Source organism: Crocodylus siamensis, chromosome 3 (assembly GCF_052110815.1).
Source record: "Crocodylus siamensis isolate JL-2025a chromosome 3, ASM5211081v1, whole genome shotgun sequence".
Lineage (NCBI taxonomy): Eukaryota > Metazoa > Chordata > Crocodylia > Crocodylidae > Crocodylus > Crocodylus siamensis.
This window is the reverse complement of record NC_143397.1, coordinates 170778323-170806195: the sequence shown is the minus strand read 5'-3', so window position 1 is coordinate 170806195 and position 27873 is coordinate 170778323. Positions and strand designations below refer to the sequence as shown.

Genomic DNA, 27873 nt, shown 5'->3' with positions numbered 1-27873 from the left:
TAAACATACGCTCAAGTCTCTTGCTGAAAGTGTTTCAATGAATATTTATATTCTATAGGTTGTTACAAAAGTATACTGAATATACCAGTTTTAGATTTTAAAAGTTGTATCTAACAGAAAAATGTTCACACAAGATTCAATTGTGCATTGAATTTTAGAAATTAACAAATGTGTGAATTAATACAATGCTAGCAGCTGTAATCTAATTATTTAATCCTTGATAGAGGTAGTCAGGATTTTGAAGTGAGATAATTTGCATCTTGTTAGCTGAAATTAATAGCTTATATTCAAGAATCTATTGATGATAATATTGACAGCAACTAAGAGCATAAATATAGCACCTTCCATCTTAGTGTTTCACTACTGTTAATTGATTTTACCTAAAAACACCTGTAGTAATAAGAATTTTAGGCTCATTTTAGAAAGAGTAGGCTGTGGCCCAGAGGAGAAAACATTTTCATCAATCATCATACTTAAATGTAGTAAAAAACTGTACACAGGCTACAAAATCGTCATAACAATTTGCAAGACTGATAAAAATACAAGTGTTACCATCCTGCTGGTACAGGGAGCATTCTTAATCTGACAATAGTTTTTATATCTATGCTGCTAATCAATTAAATAGTCTTCAAATAACTAGGTTTGGGGGTTTTTTTTAACAATTTATTCTGGCTATGTCTGTCACCTCCCATTGTAAAAAGATTTTAAAATGAAAACTGCATGTACAAAATGCACAATGCAACTGAGTCCACTTAACAGTCTCTTGTCCTAATAAAAAAAATTCCTCAGTAGAATATCCATTTTGCTTTAACTAAGGATATGCCTGTATATTTAGTACCAACCTACATAAAATCATTTCTCATTTAAGTTACGGGTTTACTATTCAAAAAGCACCTCATTTAAAATATGATAAACAAGTATACATATAGATTTCAACTGCTGTTGTCAAAGGAAGAGCTCCTTTCCTTCTACAGAAAATTTATTTTCTTTGGATTATCATTATTTGTATTAGACAAGTTTGTATAGATCCCAACTACAATCACGGCTACCTGTTTATAGGTTCTGTGTATGAACACAGAGTTTCTCTCTGCCATGAAGAACTAGATGAGATCGATAAGTGTGAACAGTAGGGTTGCCAACCCAAACATTTTTTAATTTTTACTGAATCTGCAAGCTTTTTCCTGATAGCCAAACTTTTTAACTGATACATGTTACCACTGATATATGTTTTACATAATGTAAATGTAAATCTTCTGCCAGGTTCCAGTTAGAAGGGCTGGCTTCAAATTTAGGGGTTTATCATCAATCATAGCAAAAAGTTTGGTTGTCAGTAAAATTTGTGGTAAAAAAAGTCCTGGGTTGGCAACCTTGGTTGAGTGCAGTGATTATATTATACTGTCCTGCCCACCCCTCCTTCCAGGGGCCCCCACTAACCCCTACGCCTTGGCTTTGTCTACATAAAATGATGACTGTGCAGTTGTTACTGGAGATACTGCACAGTAACACCGCCTAATGGCTTTTTCATGATGTTGACTGTGCAGTAGCTTCAGCATCTCATGTAGATATGGCCCCTGATGACCTGACTGCACCCTGTATCATGCTGGCCTGCAACTTTATCCTACCAGCCTGACTCCTCCCCTGCCCCCCACATCCTGGCACAGACCCCTAAAGAAGCCTACCTGCAGCTCAACAGTATTATAAGCAGCTTCGGATGCAGCAGCAGCAGCAGCATGTTACTGAGAGAATGCTCCCTGCAAGGTAGAGTGCACCTGCTAGGGCACCAGGCGGCACTTCTGTGCTCTGTCTGTCAGAGCTTTAATCCAGCTGCAGTGGCTTAGGGTTTTTACTAATAGCTAAAGTTTTGGGGTTTTTTTTACAGACTTTACTGATTGCATTTTTAGCCTGACTTTTTACTGACAGCAAATTTACTGATAACTGACAAACCTGATGAAGAAAAAAGGAAGTATTGTACCCATTACAGATAAGGAACCAAAAAGATAAGTGACCTGTACTACACCTATCTGCAGGACGGTTCCAGTCCTATGCCTTAGTCACAAATCCATCCTTACTCTTGATCTGTAATAAATATTTGCTTTAGTGAATATACTACAATAAATAAACTACATTCAAGAGAGTCTAGGGCTTCTACAGTCAGAACCAGTTACCAATTTTGGTGGGAACGCCTGCAAAAATGGCAGCCACTGTCACTGTTGGCCTCACAGCCACAGTTGCTGCCACTCCAGACACCACTGGTTCAGCTATCACCACTGCCCTGGCCATTCCAGAAACGACTTCTTATGCACCTATTTTTATACTATCAAAACCAGGCCTGATTTTACTTCACTTCATAGTTAACAAATTCTCTTTTTGTAAACAGTGCTAGCCACAATCTAAGTTCAGTTTATACTTCCATGATTTTCCCTGAATAATAGGTGGTCTGGACAATTATAACCCTAAACACGTCAGTGTTTTGAAGACAAAATGTAACATATTTTCAAAAGAATAAAATAAAACAACAGATGAATGTGGAAGATCAAGGATATGATAAGTGTATAAAAAGGACATTTCTCTTAAAGATTCTGTGCTTCTATTGAAAGGACAGAGCTCTGTGTACCATATGTTATGTTCTTCAGGTTTCTTTCTTTTTTATGAAGCAATTAAGTAAAATGTGCAAAAGAAAAATGCCAAGTAAATGAGGCATAAGCTAATGTTATCCCTGGATACCAATTGATTTTCCATATGCACCTTTTCTAAAGTCTCCTAAACATATTGCGTTGTGTAACGTGTAGAACTTCTAATTCTCACATGCATTCTCCCACCCCTCCTTGTAGAGGCTCTCAGGACAAAAGATGTGTGAAAATACTTGGAAAATTAATTACCTTTAAACTTTATTTCTTAACAGTAAAGCCTCCTATTTTATTCAGCTTCTTAGAATGGTCCTCTATTTTTGCTGTCACTTCATAAATATTCCATGTGAGTGCAGTACAAATTTAAAAAAGCAAGCGTTTTATTTATTTATTCATTTCCTATCACTGAACAGAAGAAGCTGCTTGCAACGTGTCACTCCAACATGGAGTAAAACCACTCAGAAATACCATCAGTGCACTTTGTATATGAATCTGTCACTTTAGTAATCTAGTTTAGGGTTGGGTACTTGGCTGGTCAAATAAAGTTCGGTCAACTGACTGTCAAATATCAGTCAAAAACTGTAAAACACATTGCCAACAGTCTTCAAATAATGCACAGAAAAAGCACAAATTTTTCATTAAGAAATGTGTCAAAAGATAAACAAACATATTTCTGTTAAGAAAACTACAAAAACAAATGTTGGTTTTTTTGCAAAACTGCTATAATCCTTGACTGGTCAAAAATATGGACTCAATTGACCAGTCAACTGACAATATTTGACCAGTCAGTTGTCTAGCTTGCTAACCCTACTGTGTTTATTCAGAGTAGACTTAAGCATGGTACTAAAAAAATCAGACATTCAGGTAGTAGCCAGTTATGTTCACTCCAGAAAGATACTGGGAAGAAGAATCTGTTGCCTTGGAAAGCAGACCTACTCGTGTGACAACTTGTCAGATGTACGATCCCTGCATTCCAGGGCTGACGCTTAAAAACATCTTTTTGCTGACAGGTATGCTCAGAGAGAATGAAAGATTGTTTACCTTAATGTCTATGTGTATTTTCTGCAGCCTAGTCACTCTTAAAGTATTTTAAAAAGATGTTGCTGATGTAGTTCTGAGTGAATACTAAGAGCAAAATGGATCCAAGTTTGAAGTAGAACATACTTTACCCACTGTCTCCTTTCTCCTTCCACCCATACCCCAGAAGCTAAAATAATGAATAATAACCTCACCCCCACAAACAGAGACTTTCCTGGTAAATGGTATCCCTTCCAGTTAGATTTCCAAAGCCTGTTTCCTTTCATACTCACAGAGCACACGGGATCCTGTCACAATGAGAGCAGTATGTATGGTGAAAAACACCTCAGCATCTGTCATACAATACGGCAGTGTAGTAAGTTAAGGAAAATAAGTTAGGATCTTCATGCATCTGCTTATATAGTTTCATAGTTTCTAGGGTTGGAAGGGACCTGAACAGATCACCAAGCCCGATCCCCTGCTCTGGGTGTGGGACCATCATACCCCAGCCAGCTATCTATCCAACTTCCTGTTGAAGACCCCCAAGGTAGGGGAGAGCACCACCTCCCTTGGGAAAGATACTGCTCCTTGTTTGCCTGTGCTTTTACTTTTTCTTCTAAGGACCTGGGGCCAAATCCAGGTAGATTTATACTCTGTGCAACCCAGTGAAATCAGTGAGCAAAAAAAGGTAGTACAGAATTTGGCTCTTGGCGTTTCAATAAGATGTCTCAACACCTGCTACTTTGGAAACCCATTGCATTTTTACTAATTTTTTAAAATCTGCATCAAATCAAAGTGTTGCCACATTACACATTACAGATTAACACAGTGGAACATCCCCACATATTGTAGGGATTTCTTTACTAATTTATTCTGCAGACTGCCATTATAATAGCACTGAAGTACCTTAATACAGATTAACACAAGAGACCATGAGGTCTTATTTTCTTTTTAAACTACATACAATTAAAAATTGCTAAAACATATGTTAGCTTTGAGACCAAGTTACTCTTCTTGTGATTTTTTAAAAAGAAGTTATGTCAAATTACTTGAGCTGATAAAAGCAATATTCTTGCAATAAATGCAAAGACATGGATTCTTTTCACTTACTTCTAATTTGTACATGAGAGATGCATAGAATAGCCGATACGCAATTCTATTGGAGTCAGTGAGCTCTGAACTCGGGTCACATATCTTAGTTTAATTAAGGCAATTGAGGTATTGTCACTTCCCTCGCCAAAACCTCCAAATCCCTAAGTCAGATCCCAAATTTTGAGAGACCAGACAAAGAAGCATGCAGCTTTCAAAGCAAAAAACAGAAAAAAACCCTCATGATTTTTGGTCTGTGTTTTCATTTTTTTAATGCTCCTTTCCTCTCTCAATACATGTGTGACAATAATAGTTTTCCTATTCCTTTGTAGACTTAAAGTAAGACTACTTAATCCCTGGCAGCATTCGAACTGTTGACTTCTAAATGAAAGCACCTGTGGCTCCCTAACAATATCATGAGGCATTCAGTCTCTTGTAAGCACACACAGCACACCTGTGAAAATGAAGCCTAACTTGTGGAAGAACAAGTTTGTTAAATCAAGTTCTGACCTTTTTGTAGCTTACGCAGCAAAGGTTTTCTCTTTTGTACCAGGGGCAAAATGTCCAATGCAATGATCTCGGTGACATAAACACTCGCATACCTGCCAAACTCTGAGTTTAGTGCAAAATTTTCACATTAAACAAAAGGAAAAAAGGAAAATGCAATGGTTAAATACAGGGATCTGTTTTGTAGCTGTGTTGGTCTGAGACAAAGAGGAATACAAAACTTTAAAACTCTTGGTTCAGATGTGATACCTTTTATTAGACCAACTATAAAATTCTTTCCTTGAAACATGGAAGATAACCATATTTTAGCTGTTTTGGGAGTTATAAACTTCATTTCTAAACAAGACAAAAAGATATCTAGACCTCCCTGCCTTTCTGCCATCTGACACCACCAGGGGAGAGCTCTGCACATCAAAGAGCAACTCAGACAAAGGGACTCTCATGGACCCAGAGGAACATCCATCCATCTTCAGCTTTCTCTGTGCAAAATGAAGTTTATTTTCTACCTAAGGGGACTTTTACAATCTTTGGTTTCCCCTCAGGCTGAAGAAGGATGTGTGCGCCCAAAAGTTTGCAAAGAAAGGGGTTTTTTTGTTGTTATTTTCTAGTATGGTCCAATAAATTGTTAAATACATATATTACCATCAGATCAAAATACACAAAGATTCACAGAACTTCTTCTAATATTTCACAGTATAAAATTATTTCACCCTGTTTCCTGTAAAACCATTTCATTGATCATATAAGGCTCCCAACACAAACTGTAATATACACACAGACAAACACATATGTGTGTGTGTAAAGTTTGTGAATGTATAAACTCCACATAGACCACTGGCAGTCAATCTGTAAGCCCAGAGCATTGACCTCTCCTATTTCAGCTACACCAGGGGTTGTCAGCCAGAGATGTGTGTACCCTTAGGGGCACTTGGGAAGGCCCTAGGGGGTATGCGCAGGCAGGCAGGGATGGAACGCCACCACCCACCACCCTGTAACACCGCCTCCCAGGAGCAGGGCCGGGGCAGGGCGAGGGCAGTGGCGCCCCTCTGCACCACTGCCGCCATTCACCACCCCGCACTGCCATTGCTCTGCATTTGGCCACATGCCTCCCATGCTGGAAATAGCAGAAGAATCATACCCCCATCTGTGGTTTAGCTGTTAAAGGGTGACATAGATCCTCACTGTGTTCATGCAGGATACTGAAGCATATGCTGCTTTACCATGCTCCTAATGAACGACTGTGCGGTACAGTGGACAAGTTTGTGCTGCTATATTAGAAACCTTGGTTGTGTTCCCAGCTCTACCTAAAGTGACTTTTCACAAGTTCTTAGCTATATTGTTTTTTAAATGGGGAAATGATAGTTATTGCCCAAGATAGCAAAATGAAACCTGCATAGACATTTAACAACAGTTAGGAGAAATCCCGGGGCTAGAATTTATGGTTTCTGGGCTTGCAATGTAGTGTACCTTCTCTTAGAGTGCAAGGAAATGCAAGGGTCTTTATTGCTTTCTGCAACTGTGTTACTTGACATAAATCGTGGAAGTTGGCAATACTGTATTTGATTTACAGTGTGAAAACAAACATCTTAAAAAGCTAAATGGGGAAGTCTGGAGGCATAGATCATGCTCAGTAGCACCACTTACCTTATTTTTGTGATTCTAGAAAACCTGGTTATAAAGTCTATTTTTCAATTTAAATTGTTTTCATTTTTTTACCCTATTAATTTTAAAGGAATTGCGTTGATAACAGGAAACATTCAGTTTATATAGTTCTGAAGCAAACTAGATGAGATAATTTTTTATCTTTTCAATCAAGATCTTAAAGCAAAATACATCACCTTCTCTAACAGTGTAAAAGCTCATTGAAAGCACCTACTTGAGGCATCTCGATAGAGGGGGATAGGATTGGAATATAACCTATATCTAATCTTAACCATTTAAAACCTTTTAAAAGTCATTTTAAGAAGCCTTATTGAATGACTTAGCTCTGAAATCCACAGGAAATTCATAAGGGCACTGTGGGGAGCCCTCAGACTACAGGTGCAACAGATGTAGTGGCACAAGAGATAGCCCAACAAGCATTCTTTGCTCATTCAAGCAACATTCCAGGCTAGTGTTTTCTAAATTCCAGTAAGTTAGGAAAATAAGAAATGCCATACTAAATCAGAACGCAATTCCTTTCAGCCCTGTCCTATAGCGTCCTATAGCTCACAGTACAGACTTACCACCTGGAGGTAGCTGTATTGGATATTGGACTGGTATCGGCTGATATGCCTCCTTAAATATCGGCGATCAGTATCAACCCCCAAAATCTTTATCAGTCCACCCCTCATTTATACTCACCATACATTTTCTGTCCTTTAACTAGCTGCTGATCTACTTGTGAGACCAATAGAGGCCTTGTCTTTGATGCCATGACAGCCTAATTTCATTAAGAGACTTTGATGCAGAAGCTTATCAGAAGCATTTTTAAAGTCCAAATACACTATATCAATCTGACCACCCTGATCTACAAGCTTATCCCAAATCATGGGACTAAATATTCGCCTCCCATGTTCCATAGAGCATTTTGAAGTGTTTCTATATTGTAGCTGTTTCCTCTAGGAGATTTTTGGAGTGCTTCTGCCCTTTACAGAATAATTCAAAGGAAATGTTCATTGATACAGAAATACTACTATCTTTGCCTAGCAGCTTACTTTTTTGTTTAGTTAGGAATTTGTTTGCTTTGGCTGGTTCTCTCTATTTTGCATGATCCTTGTCACTATTTCTCATCTTCTTTGGAAGGATCTGGACGGGGGTTTTTAAGCTAAACTGTGAAAGTCCAATGAAGTCAAGAGGATTGTGCAAATAATCTGAAGATAACAGGGCTACTCTCAAGTAACTGAGGGTATAATATGTCCTGAAGAACCTTTTCTTATTGGTGATAATAAATATGAAGGAAAGAAACTAGTTTCACTCAGAGCACAGGTTAAGTTCATAGCACTGGCCAACTTTTATTTGTAAAAAAATTACATTTGATTTAGAAATTATGACATGCACTAAGTATGGAATCCTACAAAGCTATTTTTACTATCAATTTTAAGAGTTGCACTTTTAAGTAACATAGGTCTTTTATGGAATTAGTATAGATATAGAAATAGCAGCTAGATAGATTCTGCTTTCCACTAGAACATCTTAAATAATACTACAGGCAGTCCTCAATTTATGACTTTTTGAGTTAAGACAAACAGGCGTGCTCTGTGGGGCGCAGGCAGGAAGCAGGCTGGGGGCGACTTCCCCTTGGGTGAGAGGGGACAGAGCCTGATTCTTGGGACAGTGGCTGCAGCCACCCCAGGAGCCAGGGGTGGGAGGGAGACAGGGAGCGGGGCTGTTGGCAGGTTGTTCCACGGAAACCCAGAGTGGCCTGATTCACTGCTGGGCCAGGACATGTAATTCAAACCACAGTCTTTAAAGGCCATGGTTTTATCAAGCCCTGGCAGTTGGGGCTTGAGTCCAGAGTGGACGCACATGTGCCCCCAGTACACGTGTGCCTCCTGTACTCACCAGCAGCAGCTGCGGCAGAGGTACAGGCAAAGGCAGCAGATTCTCCAAAGGTAAGCTGGGCAGATAAACTGGCACAGCTGTAGAGGATCTGGAGGGGGAGCCCCACGGATCCCTCTTAACTGAGCCGGCTGTAAGGGCGCACCGACATTCATACTAGGCAGGTGTGCAGGAGTAACCCAGGAGGGAAGAGAAGATGACTTGGAGCTCCCTGGACATGGTAAGGATGAGCTGCCGTTAGGAACCCTACCCCGGTGGTGCCACCTGCCCTGGGCTCCTCTGAGGCCTCCACCCAGATGGAGCCTATGGCAGGGTCAGTGGCACCCAGCCCCCCTGTCTGTGGGGGCTGCCTGGTAGAGGCCCTGCTGTCAGGGATGGGAGATAGGTCTGGGAGCCCTCGTCTGTTCCTCTTGTACCTGACTTCAGGCCCTGGAGGAACAGGTGAGGGAGCTCCAGGCCAAGGTGAGCAGGCTGTGGGGGATTAGGGTTGCAGAGGATGAAATTGACATGTATTTCTGTTCTGTGCAGGATCAGTTTTCCAGTGGACAGACTTCCTAGGAGCAACACACAGAAGAGGTGGCAGCTCCCCAGGTACAACTGGGAAACAGATATGAGGACTTGGCAGCCTTAGAAGAGAAGGTTGAAGTAGATGCCTCCAGTGGGGATGGTGCCACTCTATGCACGGCATGGTCTGAGCAAGGATAGAACAACAAGAGGAAGAAGTGCTGAGTCCTCATCATTGGAGATTCCATCCTGAGAGGAATGGAGGGTCCCATCTGCCAACCCGACCCCATGGTATGTGAGGTCTGCTGCCTGCCGGGGGCTCAGATTCAGGATATTACAGAAATAATCCTAGACCTCGTTTGACCCTCAGACCAGTACCTCACGGTTCTAATCCATATGGGAATGAATGATACAGCCAGGAGCAGTCCAGACTGCATCATGAAGGACTACGGGGCCCTGGGGGCCAAGCTCAAGAAGATGGGGGCACAGGTGGTATTCTCCTCTATTCTCCTGGTAAGTGATGCAGACGGTGCCATGAGGCTGGCATCGGAGTGGTCAACCAGTGGCTATGGAGTTAGTATTACCAGGCAGGCTTCAGGTTCCTTGACAACAACCCACATTTTCACCCAGGGGGCACACTTGGGTGGGATTGGCTTCATCTCTCCCCTTATGGAAAGCATGTCTTCTCTTCCAGGTTGGCTGATCTCATACAGCATGCTTTAACCTAACTTCGCCATGGAATGGCGCCACAGGGGGACATAAGGACACTTCCCAGCCGAGACAAGTGGTGAGCACAAGAAGTACCCAGGTAAGTGGCAGGGGTACAGATAGTCCTGGTATCAAGGCAGTCGTGCAAGCACCCATAGAAGGCCTTAAATGCCTCCTCACTAATGCCTGTAGTATAGGGAACAAGCAGGAGGAACTTGCCCTCCTGCTAATTAACACAAACCCGGACATAACAGGGCTCACTGAAACCTGGTGGGATTCAAACCATGATTGGGTGGTAAACATTAGGGGCTATAGACTGTACAGGTGGGATAGAATGGGGAGGAAAGGTTGGGGTGTGGTACTCTACGTGAAAGAGCATTACACATTCTCAACAAACAAGACGGAGTCAGAGGAGAGGCAGACTGAAGTGCTCTGGGTAAGAATACAAGGGGGTCATGGGGAAAGGGACTTAATGGTGGGTGTCTACTACAGACTACCCAACCAGGGGGAAGAACTGGACCGGGAATTCTCATGTCAGCTCATAGAGGCAGTTAAGTCAAGGGATATGGTCATCATGAGTGACCTAAACTACCTGGACATACACTGGGAGGAGCAGTCAGCCAGGTCTGACCACTCACGTAGGTTCCTAGCCAAGATACAGAACCTCCACCTAACCCAGGAGGTGCACAGTCCTACCAGGGGAAATGCCTTGCTAGACCTCATCCTGGCCATAGGCGATGACCTGGTGTGGGGACTGCAAGTTCTCGACCGCCTGGGTGATAATGATTATCACCTACTGGAATTCGCTATCCAGCACAGGGTGTCAAAGGTCTGCAGCAAGGCAGTAGCCCTTGACTTCAGGAAGGCCAATTTCAATGAGTTAAGATTAATAGGAGAAGCACTGAGATCCCAGAAGGCAGGGGAGTTGGGAGTCCAAGACAAGTGATTGTTCCTTAAGGAGACGATCCTCCGAGCCCAAAGGGTGACAGTCCCAATGTGAGTCAAAGAGGGCAAGAGTGCTCAAAAGCCCCCATGGCTCAAAGGCATTCAGGAACATCTGAAAGCTAAAAAGGAGGCATACACCTGGTGGAAGGGAGGGGCTATCACTAAGCAGGATTATACCTCCATTGCTTGAGACTGCAGGGGGGCTGTTAGGAAGGCTAAGGTGGAGACAGAACTTGGACTAGAGGACCAGGATCAAAGATAACAAGAAGTCCTTTTTTAAATACATAGGGAGTAAAAAGAAGGCCCCGGGTAACATGGGGCCTCTGTAGGACACCCTTGATAATTTGGTGGTTGCACCAGACAAAAAAGCTGACCTCATTAACAAATTCTTTGCCTCCATTTTTCTGAGCAGGGACCGGGACATCTCCCCCACTGGGATTCCGGATGGACTCAGGAAAGGCACTGCCAGGCCTAGGGTCAGGGAGGACCTTGTTAGGGAACTTCCAGTGGGGCTGCACATGTTTAAATCAGCAGGTATAGATGATCTCCACCCCAAGGTGCTGAGGGAATTGGCAGGGGTCATTGTGGGGCTCCTGGCACAGCTTTATAAGCACTTGTGGTGCTCTGGCCAGGTGCCAGAGGACTGGAAAAAGGCCAATGTGGTCCCCATTTTCAAAAAAGGGAGGAAGGAGGACCTAGATAACTATAGGCCCATTAGTCTTACCTTGGTCCTAGGGAAGCTCTTTAAGAAAATTACCGTATTTTTCGGACCATAAGACGCACTTTTTTCCCCCCAAAAGTGGGAAAAAGCCTTGCCTGTCAGGTTGGTTGGTGCCCTGTAATAGTAATACCAAGCGGTATGAGTCAAATTACAGTACTGATGTGTGTGGTAATATGTCTCTCATAACAACTATACCGGTACTATTTGGTTCAGAATATTTTTTTTCTTGTTTTCCTGCTCTAAAAACTGGGTGCGTCTTATGGTCCGAAAAATACGGTATCCAGGAGCACATCTGCGAGGGACCAGCAGGGAAGATTATGCTCAGGGGCAACCAACATGGGTTCATTAGGGGCAGGTCCTATCAGACCAGCCTGGTTGCCTTTTATGATCAGGTTACTAAATCCTTGGATGCAGGTGTCGTGGTGGACATAGTCTTTCTGGACCTTAGGGAGGCCTTCAATACTGCTTCTCACCCCATTCTCATTAATACACTAGGCAACTGTGGCACTGATGCCTACACAATCAGATGGGTTGCAAATTGGCTAGAGGGCACACCCAGGGAGTGGTGGTGGATGGGTCATTTTCGACCTGGAGGGATGTGGGCAGTGGAGTCCCCCATAGCCCAGTCCTTGGGCCTGTACTATTCAACATCCTTATCAGGGCCTTGGACAAAGGGGTGAAAAGCACCTTGTTCAAATTCATGGTTGACACTAAGATGTGGGGAGAGGTTGGCATGCTAGAAGGGAGGGACAGGCTACAACTAGATCTGGACAGGTTAGAGGGGTGGGCAGATGAGAACAGGATGCGATTCAATACTGAAAAGTGCAAGGTACTACACCTAGGGAGAAAGAACCAGCAGCATACATATAGGCTGGGGAACTCCCTTCTTGTCAGCAGAGACAGAAAAGGATCTTGGAGTCATTGATTCCAAGATGAACATGAGCTGCCAATGCGAGGACGCAGTCAGGAAGGCTAACTGCACCTTGTCATGCATTCATGTTGTAGGGAGGGGGAGGGGGGAAGGAAGGGATGTGGGGAGGCAGTGAGGGAGAGATTGGGGCTGGGGCAAGCACAGCCCAGGAAGGGGGTGGGGCGGCTCACACTGCTATGCACCACCAGTCTTGGAGCTGCTCGTGTGGCAGCTTGTCTGGTGGCTTTTGCTGCTATTCCTGCCTCTGGTCCAGGAGGGCATGGGAGGGGCGTGTACCCCAGGATCTGCATGAGGCAGGCAGGGCCACGGCTGCACTGGGCTGTGGTCTGGGCTGAAGGTCTTGGGAGTGGGTGTTATGCCCCACCCACCACTCACCCAGCCAGTGTAGGGCTGGTGTGAGACTGAGGCTCTGCACTTCCTCCAGATAAGTGGCGCACAGTGGCAGAAGCCATCCCAGCCTTCCCACACCTCCCAGATGAGCAGCGGCTTCACTCCAGCTGGGTGAGTGGTGGCAGGGCATGGGGAAGTCATGTGCCTTCAGATCAGGGTGAGGCAGGTGGCAGAGCGAGAGTTATAGCAAGTTTTTGGGTGGCACCCCCCAACACATGCTCTGCTGCCACTAGCCCAGCTGGGGTAAAGATGCTACTCGTCCAGGAGGTGCCAGCAGGTCAGGATGGCTCCTGACACTGCTTGCTGCTTGTCTGGAGGCAGTACAGCGGTGCGGTCTTGCGCGAGCCCCATGCCTGCTAGGTGAGTGGTGGGGAGCCCTATGCCTGCTAGGTATAGTTCCCGCTCCCAGTGCCTTCTTCCTGAAGCACACCCCAGTGCAGCCCCAACCCTCTCCCCTTCCCTCCCACCACAATTTTCTAGCCTGATGTAGCTGTGTACAGCATGGTAAAGAAATCAATCCCCCATTTGTACAGTTGTTCCTATGGGAAATTGGTTCCGAGTTACGATGTTGCGACTTAAGATGCAGTTTTCAGGAACCAATTGTGTTGTAAGTCTGAGGACTGCCTATATGTAGAGACTCAATATCTATAGATATATAAAATGATATATTTTGTAATACCAATATATTTTATTACAATTTTTTGTTTCATCTCTCTTAAAATATTATACATAGAACTATATAATGTCCAATATTAGTCATCTCATTCAGTATAATTTTAGAAGCATTATTAGACATGAATCATGCCATATTATTATATGTGGATGATGGTGCATTACAGCCAGCAGTGATATTTTAGCTGTGTTACAATCAGCAGTGATACGACAGGAATGAAGTACACTGAGAAATTTAAATTGGAGCTTGCACTGTTAACTTCTGTGGAAATTTTAATGCACATCATAGTGATCAATTATCCAGTGGGGGCCAACCTTTTTAGCAGGCATGCTACAACTTATCCTGGATCCTTCTGAGTGCCACTCTCATTCCCTTTCCCTGTTGAATCTATTGCTTTGCTTTCTGCTCTCTGCCCTGTGTTCCCTGCCCAATGTACTTTCTTTCTGGTTTCCTTCCCTATTTGCCATCGCGCTGCCTGTCCCCTTACTGATCCACAACATGCCACACACAGGTATTTCCTTCGCCACCTCTGGGATATGTGATGCAGATTGGCCACCCTTGAATTATGCCATCTCCTTAGAAGAAATTTATATCTTCTCCCCCTAGACTTTGTAGGTCCTCAGAGCATCTTTACACACACTCCAAGGTTTGTAGGGGGAGAGCTTTAATTAGAGTAGTTTGAGAGCTGCTGTACATGAAGTGCCTACAGTGTCTTGTGTATTCAGTGTCCCACACTTAAAAATGGTGGTGGGGGCACTTTAACTAAAGCTTGTTTGACGAGCTTTAGTTAAAGCGCCCCCACCACCATTTTTAAGTGCACACTCCAGTAGACTCAAGTAATCAAGTCTGCTCTGACATACTGTAATTACAGTGCATCACAGCACAGTCCCCACATATCTACAGGTACCTTTAATGGCATCATTAGAAGAATGGGTCTTATCCACCTGTTGCTTGTACCAGGGTAAATAAGAAGTAACTCTATTGAATTACAGGAGCTAACCTCATAAGAAGAGGATCTTACTAATGCTAAGGAAAACACCACAAAATGTTGTTATTGGGCTTGCTTATCCCACCAGGGAAGCATAGAGATCATATCACTTGACTAATGTCTACAAAGAAAGACATTAGTTTCTAGGGAAAACATTTTTCAGAGAGAATAAAATATAGACAATTGACTGTAATTTTAAGAACAACAGCTTTTTTTTGTGACTCTTGCTGACTTCTGAATCCAAAATCTAATTTTTAAATTTTCCCTTTAACAAATAATTATTTTATTTTCTTCCTTTGAACTATAATAGACACCCTTCTTTGTCTAATGGCACACAAAATTGCACCTGTCAAAATTCTACTGAGTTTACCTGAATAAAGTATATCTATAGCACTAGTTCTCAACATTTTAGATTCAAGGCAACCCTCGTTAGACTCAAGGCAGCATTTCAATCTCACTCATTTCTAGAGAAATAATAGAATTTTTTTCTACTATAAAGAACTCAGAAAGACAATAACAGGTCAGAATGTTTTTGACAGTACAGGTTCCTATTTGAAATCTCTGGGCATCTATGCATGTGCTCTGGGGTGTAGGAGAGGGGGGCGCTTTAATTAGAGCAGTTTTAAGAGCCAATATAATTAAAGAGTTTGCAGCGTCACATGTATTCAGTGTCCCACACTTCCAAAAGGGGCGGGGGGCACTTTAACTAAAGCTTGGTCAAAAAGCTTTAGTTAAAGTACCCCCACCACTATGTTGAAATGCAGCGACACTGAATATGTATGACATGGAAGCTGCTGCAGTATGCTAATTAGCATACTCCAGCAGACTTTCAGCCGGCTTAATTAATTGAGTCTGCTCTGATGTGTGGTAATTAGCATGTGCCAGAGCAGAGCACCATCATGTGTATAGGTGCCCCGTGAGTTTATCTTGTGAATGATGCTTGCACACTGAGCTGCTAATATTATGTGGCACCTTTAAAAAGATCTCATGGTACCCTCAGACTCCCACAAAACCCTGTTTGAGAATTACTGTTCTACGGTTATAGTGATACCCATAACTACTGTACATAATTTTGAAAATTAAATACTTCATATGGTTTCAGTTTTTGGTTCCCTTTTGTGCTGAATTAGTCATCATTTTGAATGTTTTCATGCCATCTGATGGAAATTTGGAAGACAACTCAATTCATTTAGAGTGACTGGTTTTCTATTATGTACCTGATTTTAATTGGAGAGGGTGGGTTTGCACATATACTGAAGTGAATCTGTTAACATTTTCTTTATTGGTTTGGAAGGAAAAATGTGAGATCTGTCAATTTCCTAAAGCTTTTTTTATCTCAACAGTTAGACAAGTCTCCTTATACAAAGGAAGCAAAATCAATTTTACCTTTGAAAATAAAGGGAGGGGGTATATCACCAATACTTCATAAGTCAAGCCTTCTACAAGAAGTTCTCCAATGTATCCAAAAGAACACAGGTTGTGTCAGCAATTATACTTTACAATATTCTTTGTTTAGCGGTAATATTCATACCTTATAAGAGAACTTCTTTATTTCCTCTTTATAGAAAACAAAATATCTAACTTTCCTCCAACAGAAATCATTGTGAACTCTGCAGTACTGCTAATATTTCATCTCAAATCTTGGGGTTTTCTTTAAGACTTAGCTCCTGGAAAAGTGATTAGGTGAGAATCTCAGCCTATGTTAAAAATAAAGTCTTTTCCTATCTTAATCATTATGCGAATACATGAAAATGAGATTCAAGTGCACCCTAGAGAATCAAGAACAGGGAAACAAATGAAGAACAATATATTATTTAACTCTTTTTTTTGTAGATGACTCATGTTTTGGAAGCTGGCAATATTCACTATGTCATATATTTAAATAGTGATAAAAATAAAGTCATTGTGATATCCTGATCAGCCTTTTAAAGCTTAGCTGCTCAGAAAATCTTCTTGTATTATCATGCCTGTAAACTATTAACAAGCACACATATTTCCATTCAAGGATAGACAAGTAAGACTCAAGATAAATGGGAAATTAAGTACTTTTACAGATGACATCACCAATTTGAGAAGAAAATATAAAAAAAATTATTCTTACTTAAATGTATCAATATTGCCTGTTTTACAATACATTTACGATTTGTAGTACACTGTTAATCACATGGGGAGCTATCTCGTATTTTGCAAGTTACCATTAGACAGATGAACAAGGTAAAGACAATCTTTAAATGGTACACCCCATACAAAATTTGGGTATTAATGTTCTTATCTATTGGTTTTCATTAAAATAAATTCAATGCCCTTCTCCTTCATCCCCCTCTACAATATCCTCTAAAGCATCACATGAAGTCTAAAAATGTTACTGGTAGAATTCATAATGGTGAGGAAGTGGATTCTACACTTGTCCCCAGGTTCCATGGCCTGCTCAATGAGTTCAGACTTTGGGTCCTGGCTACATCCTACATCCTGGTTTACGTGCATCCATATTTACTTGGATAAAAGACTAGGTTTTTCCCCCAATCAGCATGGGAAAAAAGCCTCTCACCTTATATTCACATATAAGGAAATCTCATTAAATGCATTGTCTATAATTAAAATGTTGCCAAAAATAGCACGTGCTCCATAATAGAAACCAACTATGAAGTGGATTAAATGCAGCCAACACTGAGCACTACTATAAAATATTTAACCCATATTGGGCATACATACTGATGGGATCCTTTTTTATTTGGTTAGTGTGGCCCTTAAACAAAAAAAAAGGCAGTTGCTCCCCCAGGAAGGAATGAGTACTGAGCCTGGAGGTACAGCAATACCAGGTCAGCACTTAAAGATGCCAGCGCTAGCTCTGATACTTTCTCCTGGTATCAAAAATGCTGATAGGAACCTTTTTTTTTTGACCCTTAAAAAAATAGGCAAGTATTTCCTCCACAGGGAATTAGCACTGGAGGTACTTCAACATCAGGTTGGCACTCAGAGGACCAGAGCCAGCCCTAACACTTTCTGTTTTGTGCCAAAAAGGCTTGATCTTAGCCAAAAAACTGAGATGCTAAAACCACACGAAGGACCTGTTAGGCAGCCCATCTGAATAAGACACATGACAGAGCCCATTGCATGCAGTCCCCTTTAGCTCCAACTCTTTTTTAAGTCATGGTATTCAATTACACTGAGTACATTTTGACATCCTCTTTACTCCCACAGCTGAGCTGCACCTTTCTTTCCCATTTCCATTGATCCATGTTTCTTCACCAGCTTTAAATCTCTGATAAACATCACTAAACAGGGCCCCAAACAGTTCACCCAGAATCCCTCTGTTGCCCTCAGCCTGTCACATATGACTACTGTGGCTAAAACTTGCACCTTTTTCAAAAAAGGTAAAAGACTTCACTTTTGGATGAAGTCTATGGGCATTTGTACACATGCTTGCACTGCAGTGCCAGGTGCTTTTAAAAGAGCTCAGTGCTGCAGCACATGCATTTGTATAAATGGCAAAATGTGTGTCATTGCTGAGAAAATGATGGCAGCACTTTAGGTGTTTTAGTTCAAAAGTGCACTGCCGCCATTTTCTCAGTGCTGACACGTATTTCACCACTTATACAAATGTATGCAATTCAGCACCGGGCACATCAGCTCACATGCAGAGCTGATCTCTGACACGCTGCATCTCTGGCACGTCAGAGCAGACAAATGTATGTGTATAAATAACCATACATCTGTAGTAACTTGCCTATGTACAAATTACTACAGGCATATTTATTTCAAAGTCAGTGTTTACAAATTTGCCTCCCACTTTCATGTGTTGAGGGAGAGCAGGGTCTAACAGTAAGGATGCAAGGAAGGGGCTGCAGGGGTAAGAAGTTCAGGGGGGTAGACAGCAAGGGGGCTACCTGCCACCCCCACCCTGATTTATTGCTGTAGCAGTGAGAGGAGAACAAATCCAAGGCAAACCTCCAATAATTAGATTCTATACCTGTAAAAATCTTATCACGTGTATAATTTTTCCATATATGAAATCTAACTATTGGAGGTTGTATTATATTCAGGGTCATCTTCTATTTGAGTAAATACAGTGTTATAGTCCAAAATCTCAAGTAGGGTAAATGTCATTGTTCTGGGGACTTCAAACTGACATACAACAGCAGATTATTTGTGTGTCCATGAGAATGAGCTCCAGAGTTATTGGCACCATGGAAGAAGTCACTTAGGGGATTTTATTAGAACAAATGTCCTGCAATTTTAGATCTAATGTTAAGACATTTTGAATGTTTATAATTTTGTGTTTCAAATTAAAATGTAATGTAAAAATGTACTGTGCAAACTATACAGAACATATATTTCACCATAAATATTCTTGATTTTTTCAATGAATTTTAGTCATAGATGCTTATAGCTTTTCTATATGAACTTTTTGCAAACATTCAAGCTATGTAATTATACATTAATACCCAAAGGGTGCATCTACATGAGACGTTTACTGCAGAGCTGACTAATGTCTATGAAATCTATGTAATTAGCTCCACACTAAATATCTTGGCATCTACATGTACAGCCCTATTAGGCCGCAGTAAGCTAGTAAATTCCACAGCAGGGTAGCAGTTGTAAATACAAGTACTACCCTGCTGCAGACTTTTTTTCATGCACAGCAACACACATATAGATGTTGACCTGGCTGGCTGGGGCTTGAGGGTGCTTTAGTGCGGGAATTACCTGCTGGTAGGGCTGTGCGAAGCTTCGGGTGGTGATTTGATTCAGAGGAGATCTGGCCTGATTCGGTGGCCTAATCTCTGAATCTGAATAGAATCAGGGGACCAATTTAAAGGTCCAAATCAATTCAAAGCTCTCCGAATCTTTGGAAAAGATGATCTTTGATGATTCATGCAGTCCCCGGTGGCTGTAGCAGGGAGCTGCAGCCGATTTCAAACTGGTAAGTACTCGGGGCAGAGACGGAGGGGCTGTGGGAGTGGGGAGGAGACCATGGGGGAACCCCTGCCAGCCCCCTGACTCCTGCCTGCTCCCCCAGCCCCCCCATGGGCTCCCTGCCCACCCCAGCTCCTGGTACTTTAAAGAAAAGCCCTGGTGCTCATCAGGTGCTGCTGGGTGGGGGGCAATCCCCAATGTCCCATGCTGCATGGGGGGCTCTGCACAAGCCCCCCGACCCCCCCATTCCTCCATCTCCCCCACAGATGCCCCGCCCAGGCCAGCTCTGGCCCTTTAAGAAAAAAAAAAGCCAAGAAAACCCCGGACTCACCACTCCTACAGCAGCCTCAGGGCTTTGGGGCTCGTGCAGATCCTCCCACGTGGTGTGCGGCAATGGGGGGCAGTGGGGATTGCTCCTCACTGCCAGAAGCAGTGAATCCAGGGGCTTTTTTTCTTAAAGGGCTGGAGCTGGCCCAGGTGGGGGTGGGGGAGCAAGGAGAGGTTGAGGAGGCTCATTCAGAGCCCCTCACGTAATGTGGGACAGTGGGGGGCAGGAGGGATTGCCCCCTACCTGGCAGCACCCAGTGAGCACCCAGGCTTTTTTTTTTTAATGAGTGTCAGGAGCTGGGGCAGCCATTGCCAGGCTGGGAGAGGAGTGGGAGATGGGCCTGGCCTGGCTCAATCTCTGAATCAGATTTGGCCAAATCAATTTGGGATAGTGAATCGAATCACTGTCCCCCAAATCAGCCCAATCTGAATCCAAAGCGAATACTAGCCGCTTTGCACAGACCTACATGCTGGCTAGCCCTGTACTGAAGCACCCTCATGGCCCAGCCGGTCCCTTCGTAGCATACTGAGCTGGGCAGGAGCAGTCCCAGGCTGGTAGGCTGACCCCCAGAGATCCCTGCCAGTGGGGCTGCTCTGACCCAGCTCAACATGCTGCAGTCTCAGGCACATGGTCAAATGGGCCGCCTCGGAGCAATAAACGCCAGTACAATGAGCACCAGAGTTTATTGCTGCATGTTACTAGCATGTGTAGATGCACCTGAAGACAGAAAGTTTTTCAAGGTTTTAGATTTGAGTATTCAGAGAAATGATACTGAAATTAGCAAAAGTATTATAATTGAAAGTGGCTTTATTATTTGTAACATTTGTATTGGCTGCTTCCTGTCTATAATTTCCTTTATAGAATGCCATCATACCCAGAATGCAGATTGGTAAGCCTGTAGTTGATATTGGTATTGCTTCTTTAGGCTTGTCTGTGTCTTCCGTTATATAAGATTTTGCCCACCAGGATAAAGCTCAAACTTCACACCTTGTGACAGCTCTGAAGGAGCTATGCCACTTTCTACCATCTGAAAAATTAAACCTCTACATTTCAAATATACTTGTTTTTGGTATACTTTAAGATCATTATGTCCTGTCTCCCACTGAGAAATTGTTTAAAAATACCTTCTTGTTCTGTGTCTGTACAGACTTAGTCATTTCACATGCCTCACAGAAATTCAATAAAATAAAAATCATAAAATATCACTTAAGCTGCTGAATGGTTGAGGTAGCTACAGTAAATGACTGGTCTTTCACCAAACTGTCTGGTATGATATTTTTCTTTGGATACTGTATACATTTCTTCTTCTTATACATTTATTTACATCTTCATGCAAAGTCAGTCAACACAATCTCTTTTTCAAAACCCTGCTGTGATAGCATTATTTGCATTCTAAGATTTTCTATCAACCTTTCTTAAGTTTAAATGAGATGTCAAATCCAAATTAGCACTGGAAACATGACCTGTCTGGCTTTTTCATTGAAAATTGATAGCTCAGCTGCATATGTCAAATGTGAATCTCCTGAACTGTTAGCTACAGACTCAGTTTTTGGCAGACTGCTGAACTGCAACACTAATTAAGGCTCTATTACCAAAAAGGATAAAGAACTCCACACAATTTGTAGATTAGATTCTTCACTTCTCGTTTCAATTTTCAGGTTAAACATGCTGTAGTAATTCATTAAATTAAATTTAAAGAGCTATTTAGATCTCTGGTGGTTTAAAATAAGATGCATTAAAACAGTGTTATTAGTTAGAGAACTCTGTTCTTTTGGTCAATACATTCTTTTTTTCCCTATTCACTCTTGACAGGATACTACCCTAACCTCTACTCTTACTCCTTTCTCTTACTCCTCTTTTTCAGCTTGGCTTCCTTTTTTTTGAAACTCTCCTCTAACTTCCCTTTCCATCGGATACTTGTCCTGCTCCATATTTCATCTTTAGTTATTTCTTTTTTCATTCCCCTTGCATATGATACTTGGTATGTCAAGGATGGAATTCAAAAATGTGTTTTCCTTAATGGACTTTCACCTATGCTCCATCTGAAATCCCAGTGACTGAAAGTCAATTCTAGACTGATATATTCTTTAACAATGGGCCCAAAGGCAATACCAAAAAGATTTTAAAATCCCATATTTTCTATGTGTTTCAAAAATTAATAAGAAAACTTGAGTTTGAACAATTATTCAAAAGAAATATTCACAAAAAAAGAAAGCTGACATATTTGTTTCCTTTTTCACCAAACTTGCACTTATCTGTGCTCAACCAGCAATCTCCTGAAGAATAATCAGAAAGACACCAAAAACTATAGAAAAATCTTGATTTTTTGTTTGCTTTTTTAACAAGCTCCATTTGATACATTTTTTTAAATCCTTTTTATCAAGCTAGGATTTGCCTGGTTCACACTTGTACATTGTCATCAGCATGACTTCACTGAACTCACAAAATTCTAAATTTACTCATAAGCAGGGACGGCAAAAAGCAGGTATTTGTAGGGCACTTGTTTCACATACAGACACTGTGAGGAACTTCCAAGACATGCAAAAACTTTAAGTTCCTTGGTCAAGGATAAAAATATAGTTGAAAGAGTCTTGTCTCTTTGTTTCAATATTAAAACTACATTTTCCACAGAGCTGTTATAAGCATAAGACATAACAAGCAAGTCATATAGGCCACAAAAGAAGAGGGTGACTCAGTGAGAGAACAAAATTCTAGTTGAAACATTAAAAGCTTTAAAAAGGTCTTATCTTTTAGTCTGCTGTTGGAAGTCTGCTGAAGGAAAATCTATATTTATCAAATATGGCTAACAGTTTATGTGGCTACAATGCATCTGTTGATTCCTTAATGTGGGCATATGTTCATAACATATTTTAATGAGGGGCCTCAATACTCTTCCACATTGATTTGCCTATATACTCTATGTCTTTATCCTTTTTCCCTTCAAAATAAGACCCCTGTTTACACATCCCTTGTTAGGCCTCTCCTAACTTACTTGCTGTGGCTGTTATCAATGTTTCTACTACAAACAGAGCAGATATCCTTATTCCTCTCACCCACAAAGCAAGATGGAATGCCCCTTTATATAGACTTTTCTGCATGCACCCGTTGTTTTCTGGGTTAGGATAAAAGGCAAAACTTAGCAGAAGAAGAAGATATAGAGAAGTAAATTTGTGACTGACTTTACACAAGAGTCCCAGTTTGGCTCTGCCTCAATAGCATAGAATCTTTTAAGAAATTTCTAGAAATTGCCATATTGTGGTGCAGACCAGAAGCAGCAGCAAAGGAAGTATAAGGTGCATCTTGGGGCAAACAATCCCCAACATACCTACAGGCTCAGTGGCAACAATTTGACTTGAACCATGGCTGAAAGGGACCTAGGGGTATGAACATGAGCCAGCACAGCAAACAACATGCTGGCATGCATTAACCATTGCATCTCATGCAAAACTAAGAAAGTGATACTCCCACTGTTCTCAGCACTGGTGAGACCACAGCTGGAGTACTGCATCCAGTTCTGGGCACCGCACTTCAACAAGGACATAGACAAACTTGAGAGGATCCAGAGAAGAGTCACCTGTATGATCAAGGACTTGCAAAACAAGCCATACGAGGAGAGACTGGGGGACCTGGGCATATTCAGCCTACAAAAGAGAAGGTTGAGAGGGGACTTGGTAGTGGCTTACCGCTATATCAGGGGAGTACATCAAGAACTTGTTGAACAGCTGTTCACCAGGGCACCCCTGGGGAAGACCATTGTTTGTGATACATCCACTGTTTGTGATACAATGGATACAAACTCTTGGAAGGCTGCTTCAAGGTCAGTTCAAGGAAAAACTCCTTTACAGTCCAGGTGTCTAGACTGTGGAATAAACTCCCTCCAGTGGTGGTACAGTCACCTACCCTGGAAATCTTCAAAAGGAGACTGGACAGTCACATTGTTGGGGTCATTTGACCCCAGTTGTCTTTTCCTGCCTAGTGCAGGGGGACTGGACCTGATGATCTACAAGGTCCCTTCCAGCCCCTAACAATCTATGAACCTATGAACTGATCTGACTGCCATAAGACTTCTAAATCAAATCACAGTAAACTGAAATGCTACCTCAACATAATCTATCTGGCTAAAAAATGATATTTAGAGGTTTGCTTTTAGGAATTGGCTTGTAGGTAAAGTAGATATACTTTAGAATAATGGTCCAAGGGAACAGCAAGGGTAAATTGGTTTCTAAAAGACTGTTTCCTTCAGGACCCACTGTGTCTGAAGCCAGCAGGCACACAAGCTCGGAAACTGAAGACATGCATCACGCTATTCCATAACATGAACAGTGTACCCAAACAGAGATAAGGGACTCTTCAGCATTGGCACCAGGTCACAGGGCCCAAATGCAGAGCTTTGAGGATTTCTGGTTTTGGTGGACAGACCAAATTAAAACACGAGTAAATAACCAAATTAAGATGTGTGCATATGATGGGTTTGGGAAACAGGAATATGCTGACAGGACAGAACATAGACAGTAAGATGACCACAGGGAAACCAATAAATGATGCCTGGGAATGAAGAGTCATCAGAGGGGAGAAAGAATACAAAAGAAGGGATTTCAGAGCAGCAAAAGGTCCCTAATGGGAGAACTAGAGACCACCATGGACAGAGGGCACACCACCAACCCATCTCACCCACTCCACTGCTGACATCTGACATTCAAGAAAGAACTACACAGTGAAGCTAAGATGTACCTTTCCTCTGTGACAGATCTAGGACTGATAGACATAGATTCGGGGTGGGTCATCTCATTTGCCTTGCCTGCATTTTTCTTACCTGCGATCACTGTGTATCAACAGAGTCCGACTATTATCAAATGGAAAAGTAGTGGTCAGTCTGAGAGTTTGAGTCCCCCCAGAACGAGGTATCTGGGTCATAAATCCCGTGACAATGGCCACCAGAACAGAAGCAACTGGAAATGAGGAGTGGTGGCCAGGGAGGAATCTGTGGGTCTCTTTCTAACCCTTCAGGAGTTGCATGTGGCCCTGGAGCTATCAGTTGGCCAGTATTTTACTCCATCTAGGCCCAGCCTCACATAATGTACATTTTGGGGGCAGGGAAGAGGACCAGAAGATGGTCCTTGTATCAGAAGGCATTGACCTGCAGGATCCAAAGAGGCAGCAGTTTTATCAGCAGTAAATACACATGGAAATATCAGAAATGAAAAATCAAAAGGTCCTATTTTTCTAATACCAAGAGTTATACAGGATTTAAACTTGAAATAAATGGAAATATTTTGATGTATAATGTTAACATTCCATTTTTGTAAAGTTCTTAAGTCCTTCAAGCCAACTCGCGGTCTTCTCTGTCATCCCAACTATTCTATCATTGTGTTGCCTCTGTTCCTCCTGCCAACCTCAATTAAATGGATCCCTTCCATCAGTATGAACAAACAATTGCTGATGACAGAAGTAAAGGCTACAAGACCTTTGAAAGTTTGCTCTCTGTCACTGTTGTAGACAGTGATTTGAGGTGCCTTTCCCATGGAGAATGGGAAAATCCCTGCCCCACATATTGGACTGGGGGAGAGAGGTCTTTATCTGGAGCCTTGGAACTGCATGGATGTAGAAGGGCAACCTCACTCTTACTTTTGCCCCAAATTTACATATCAAATACTGCCTTCAAAAAATAGTTGTAAAGAATTTGCAAATCTGCAGTATTTCACAAGAAATTTCACATATCAGAGATAATGATTGCTTTATTTGTGCAGTTTGCAACAATGTATTCATAGTCTATAATGCATCGACACAGAGCTTCAAGAATTTTACTACAGATTTAGTGAAAAAAATGTAATACAGATTTTATTAACCAGAATTAAGAGGTAATGCAGTATATTTGTAGATATTTTTCTGTCAAGCTGCTAAAGACACTTTCATGTGTGGGTTTCATTTGCCAGTGACAATTTTGTGTTTTCATTACAAAATAAAATCATGCAGCTTTTTTTCCTCCCTTTTCATCCTTCTTGTACCTAGCCCACCAGATTTATTTTAAGATATGCCACTGGGCCTTCTACAATGCATCAACATTAATTTAAGTGTTTAAGCTGTACAAGAATTATGTCTTTTCCTGCCTACTGTCTCCCTTTTATTTTTCCCTTGGGCACTGCCTTCTACAGTAGAATCTGTAGGTTAACTCTAGTTTCTCTTTGTTCTGTTTATGTATAGTGATTGCACCACTGGCAAACCAAAAGACATTTTTTTCGTGCACAGTATCTATCATTATATATTCAATATCAAACTAGTTCACAACTACTAATTGCACGGGGTCAGTGGTTTAATGCTAAATGCTTTTTTTTTTTTTACACACCAGGCATGTAATCAATTCTTGGTATTTTTGGCAAATTTACTTATTTTCATGCCACATGGAACTACTAATAACTGATCACCTTCAAACACTTTAAATGTGACTAAGATTTCTGCCAGTTTCTCTTCAAACAGATGCATCTTAAGTAAGCTGGTGAAGGAAAAGAGTCTAATAAGTGACTAATGTTATACCAAACAAGTTTCCTATTTTAACTATCACCTAATCCCAACTTGTTGAGGTGCAACACATCATACAACCACCATGGGACTGGTTTACTCATTTCAGTTGCAAATAAATTGCTAAATTCTAGCTGTTATACACGAATTTGCAAGGATCTCATTTGTCAAAGCAACAAAGGACATTTGTTATTTTTGTCATCATTAGTCAACAGTTTTTAACACTGTTAAATAAAATGGGAGATAAGACTTAATATTAATGTAAATCAGAAATTAATTACAGGGCAGCATATCAAACACTGTTTTTCAATGTGCTACTTTTGGTTAGCATAGCCCAGTAACCTTGAATTACCACAAACTTTCACAACACATATACTTACAGTCAAACAACACAGAAACACTTAAATTCCTATTTCAAGTTCTATTGCATGGAAACATCAACCCTAAATCTGGAACATTGTTTAGCTACTCATATTAGGCTAAGTATAGTGACATTTAGTCACATTTCGGAGTCTAATGAATCAACCTTACATTTTTTCTACAATGTAGAATCACTTCATTTTCTTTTAAAGTTATATTTTTCTCTCTGTAAACTGACTGGCAATAGCAATATTGGAGTACTTCAGAAGCAATAGAAATGTATAACTTAAAATTCAGTCTGATTAAAACAGACATACAAAAATGTTATATAACTGCTCACAAATCTGATACCCCTAGTGAGGTGCTAATACCTAAGGGCTCTACATAGTTACAACCTCACACCTTTAAAGAACACTGAATCATTAGGAGCAGATATGAAAGAGTGGAAAGCAAATGTTAGAGGCTTGCCAATGTTTTCTTAGTAACTGCACAACAGCTTTGAGGATTTGCAGGTTCAGCAGTAAGCATCAGTAGCAAGGAACTAAACTTTACTTTCATCATTCTGAGTTTGTACTCAGTGGTGGCAGAGCTATACTGCTGCCCAGTGCATCCACAGGTGGTGGATAGAGGAACGACCTTCAGGGAAGGTGGCCTGTGAAATAAGCATGGACCAAGCAGGGGCAGCACTACCAGCATGTGGTGGGGACAGCAGATCGCAATGGTTTCCCTTCCGAAAATATATATCTTTTGATGGTGCTGTGACATGGTGAGTACAGATCGCCAAAGTCTGTCCAGGCCTCAGCCATGGGTCTACAAGTCCTCAGTGGTGGAAGAGGTGGAAGAAGACATTAGAATCTCAACAGCCGCAAAGGCAGACAAAGGCTGCAGCAGACAAGATCTCTACTCGTGTGGGCCTTCTTGCCATTGGATCAAGATCCCGTTCTGTCAAGAACCATGTGGCAGGTGATGTGCAGCAGCTTCTCAATGATAAAAGAAATCACACAGTTGCCTTTCATGAAAACAGCATTTCCAGCACATTTTTAAGACCTTTGGTGACCAGCTAGTGCTGACAGGAGCGGGACTGTGATAATCTGGAGGCTCCTAGTCATGAA

At 41.7% G+C, this 27873-nt stretch overlaps 1 protein-coding gene and 1 pseudogene across 5 annotated transcripts in view; both read right to left on the bottom strand.

The window, feature by feature from the left end:
* Nucleotides 1-27873, bottom strand: part of DLGAP1 (DLG associated protein 1) — a 698746-nt gene that overhangs the window by 362157 nt on the left and 308716 nt on the right. The gene's annotated exons all lie outside the window — the stretch shown is intronic.
* Nucleotides 17423-17693, bottom strand: LOC149869112 (U2 spliceosomal RNA; annotated as a pseudogene).